General features: G+C 48.4%; 1 protein-coding gene across 1 annotated transcript in view; it reads right to left on the reverse strand.

Moving 5' to 3' along the window:
- The window catches only part of CATSPERB (cation channel sperm associated auxiliary subunit beta), a 103488-nt gene that overhangs the window by 61478 nt on the left and 38062 nt on the right, over nt 1-3948 (reverse strand). The window lies entirely within an intron of this gene.

Genomic DNA, 3948 nt, shown 5'->3' on the forward strand with positions numbered 1-3948 from the left:
ACACACGCGCGCGCGGCGCCCACACACACGTACACACACAAACGAACACACATGCACACACACTACACACACACACACACACACTACAACAGTTCATTGTATGGTGAGGAGGAGAGGAAGCATGTATTTGGGTGCGGCACCACCTTTACACTTGGGCAAGAGGGACCCTTGTCCTGGACTGCACACTTAGTGTGTCTGCATCTTACACACAGAGAAAGTTTATTAAATAGTGTAGGGCGCGGCTATAGGGTTAAGCCTCGGACTGACCTGTTGGCAAAGCCACAAACAAGTCCCAGCTTAGAGGGCACAGCCCTCTTAGCATAATTAGGCTTGACCTTATGAGCTCCCTAGATCTTATCTGGGAAGCTAATGGGCTGAGGGAGATGTAGCAAGTGCTGCCCAAACAAGTGAAACTCACAAGAACATTGTAACTATGGTGACCACCACCTTGTTTACCTCTGGCTATAAAATAAAGGCTCAGCTTGCCTCTGGGTCTCTCTCTGTGGCCTCAGCCAGGCACAGGAAGACCCACCTAGACCCAGATTATTCTCTTTGTCTGTCATTTCTTCATCCATCGCCGCCCTCTCTCAGGCTTGCGGAACCCTTGGCTGAGCTGGCTCGGCACAAAATAGCACGTAGGTGCTTCCATCACTCAGGGGTATAGCACTCATGGCTGGCATAGCGCAATCCATGTCCTACACATAGGATATCGGAGCCTGCATCTTTAGTCTTGCTTTGGGCCCTGCACATGTTACTGGTGAGCATGGTGATGGGTGGGGAGGTACGGTGGGAAGGGGAGGGAGCTCTGAACAACATGTTCAAAATGGCATCCTCCTGTCCTGGTTGGGCTGTAAGATACACTTGCCACTCAATAGATCTCAGACCATTTTGTTAGCTCACGTGGATCCTCACATCCTTTTGTACTGATGCATAGTATCCAATAATTATGGATATGTTATACTTGAGATACTCTATTTTCCTCCTAATGAAAGTTTAAAGGTTATATAAAAATGCTCACTGTCGTAAATAATACGACCATGACCATTCTGCCTGCTCATTTATACTGTTAGTGTACCTCTAGAGCAGCAGGTACTGAAAAACCAAGTTGCTGAGTCAGAGGCTATGTATCTATATATATAAAAGCCTAAGGAACCGGCCGAGTGGCCAGTAGCTATGATGCACACTGACCACCAGGGCAGACACTCAACGCAGAGGCTGCTGAGACGTGGTCACTTGGCAGTGGCAGTTCTTGGGTGACGCACCCGGAACCAGAGAGGAGGGAGCTCAATTCCAGGGTGCGTCACCTGAGAACTGCCCCCTCACAATCTGGAACCCCACTGGGGATGTTGGAGAGCCAGTTCTGGCCCAATCCCCACAGGCCAGGCCAAGGGACCCCACCAGTGCACGAATCCATGCACCGGGCCTCTAGTACTAGTATATCTATAATTTGAATAGATACTGCAAAAGTGTTCTTAAATTTTACATTGCCAGTTTATAGTCTTACTAGAGGCAATTGGGGTTGATCGGGGCCAGCCGGCCAGGCCAGGGAGAGGGACCGTGGGAGGTTGGCTGGCCAGGGGGAGGGACAGCGGGAGGTTGGCTGGCTGTGGGAGGTTGGCTGTGGGAGCGCACTGACCACCAGGGGGAAGCTCCTGCATTGAGCGTTGACCCCCTGGTGGTCAGTGTGGATCATGGCAACCCGTCGACTGACTGACCAGTTGACCAATCATAATGGTCACTTAGGCTTTTATATATAGATAGATAGATAGATAGATAGATAGATAGATAGATAGATAAGTAATGTATGCAAGTATTCATTTCTCCAAACCTCACCAATACTTGATTTTATCCAAAGTTTATTTTTAATTGTTACTGATTACTTGAATGAAAGCAATGGTATCTCATTGCATTGTTCTAAATGTTTTAAATTATTAATCTATTTATGCTCACTTTTATTTTTCTTATGTTATTTATTATAATGAATATGTGTGAACTGACAACCTAACCCAAGAATTAGCATATCAAGTGAAATGTCACGTTTACGCACCTGATTGCCATAGACATACAGTAAATGGCTTCGTGGATGGAATTTCATCCCAACAGGAGAAGAGAATGATGGAGGAAATGTGAAACGTGGAAATTTTTCTTTTAATCTTGGTTTGTTATTTTCTAGGATGTGCACAGAGACAGAGGTCTCTTTCTAGAAATAAAGCATGAGCAATCATCAGAATTTTTCCATTAGTCATACTAGTCTATGTCACAATTTTTAGAGTTTCCTGTTACTCAGATGTTGACTAAGATAGGGACCCCTAACAAAGCCTAGAACTGGAAGGATTAGCAACCACTGACATCTCTTTACTCTGCCTTCCCCACTATACATCCACTTAATGGCTGTTGAACACGAAGTTTAGAAGATTAAATAATTTGTCCAAGATTCTATATTAAATGGCAGAATGACTGAACTCAGCAGAAAGACTCCAATGCCCAGGCTCATAACTATCACTTCAAACTATGTTTTAAAAGTGTGGACCCCTGGGCCACACTCCAATTCTATTGGATCATGATCCGGAAGAGGATCAGAATATGCACCCCAACATATGCCACTTTGTTATAAAGATGATTTTAAGTGGAAGACATCTGAGATTCAACAGATGCAGGAAAAAGGCCTTCTTTTATCTGACTAAAAGCAGCAACTTTGAGAAATAAGATCACCACCAATTCCTCTTCAGGGCGGATGTCCTCCCAGAAGGGAGAATATGAATAAAACCTACCCCAATTCCTTCCTTCATGGAAGATTTATAAGCTGAAGAAGACAGAAAGACCACTTATCCTAATATATAAAAACCCTGGGTCCATCACATCTGCAACCAAGGGGGAGGCTCGACCAACTGGAAGTCAGTCCTGCAGTCAGCGCTGACTGCTATGGCTGCAGGCATGGTGACCCAGCACTGACTGCTTGAGGGGGCTGCGAATCAGGCCCAGAGAGAGGCCTGAGGAGAGAAGCAGGGCTTGATCCATAGCTTCTGTGGCAGCTGTTGATCAGCACTTGCCTCTCTTTTTAGCTCTGGGCCTGGCCAGCAGCCGGGCCTCCATTTCTCTCCAGGCCTCCACCGCGGCTGCTGATCAGGCCTGCCTTTCTGATCAGGCCCCGTTGATAGGCCCAGAGACACTGACTGGCATAGAAACTGACCAATCAGAACTAAATCTGGATCAACTGTGAGGAGCCAATGGCTGCCTAGGAGGCAGAGCTTTTGATGCTGACTGGCATAGAAACTGACCAATCAGAACCAAATTGGCCAGCAGAGGAGGGCAGTTGGGGGTGAGATCAGGCCTGCAGGGGAGGGCAGTTGGGGGCTAGATCAGGCTGGCAGGGGAGGGCAGTTAGGGGTGATCAGGCAGGCAAAGGCAGTTAGAAGTGATCAGGCCAGCAAGGGAGAGCAGTTGGGGGCAAGATCAGGCCAGCAGGGGAGGGCCGTTGGGGGTGAGATCAGGCCAGCAGGGGAGGGCAGTTGGGGGCAACCAGGCCAGCAGGGGAGTGCAATTGGGGTCGAGATCAGGCCTGCAGGGGAGGGCAGTTGGGAGTGATCAGGCTGGCAGGAGAGCAGTTATGTGTTAATCAGGCTGGCAGGGGAGCGGTTAGGGCGTGATCAGCCTGGCAGGCAGAAGCAGTTAGGGTCAATCAGGCAGTCAGGCAGGCAAGCAAGCAGTTAGGAGCCAGAAGTCCCGGATTGTGAGAGGGATGTCCCTGTGGAATTGGGCCTAAACCAGCAGTGAGACATCCCCCAAGGGGTCCCAGATTGAAGAGGGTGTAAGCTGGGTGAGGGACACCCCCCCCCCAGTGCACGAATTTCATGCACCAGGCCTCTAGTATATTATACCAAAGCACAGAAGAGTGAGCTGTGATAAAATGTCCAGCAAAGGGTTAGCTACAGTCTCTACATCAAGAAC

Source organism: Myotis lucifugus, unplaced genomic scaffold (assembly GCF_000147115.1).
Source record: "Myotis lucifugus unplaced genomic scaffold, Myoluc2.0 scaffold_463, whole genome shotgun sequence".
Classification (NCBI taxonomy): Eukaryota; Metazoa; Chordata; class Mammalia; order Chiroptera; family Vespertilionidae; genus Myotis; species Myotis lucifugus.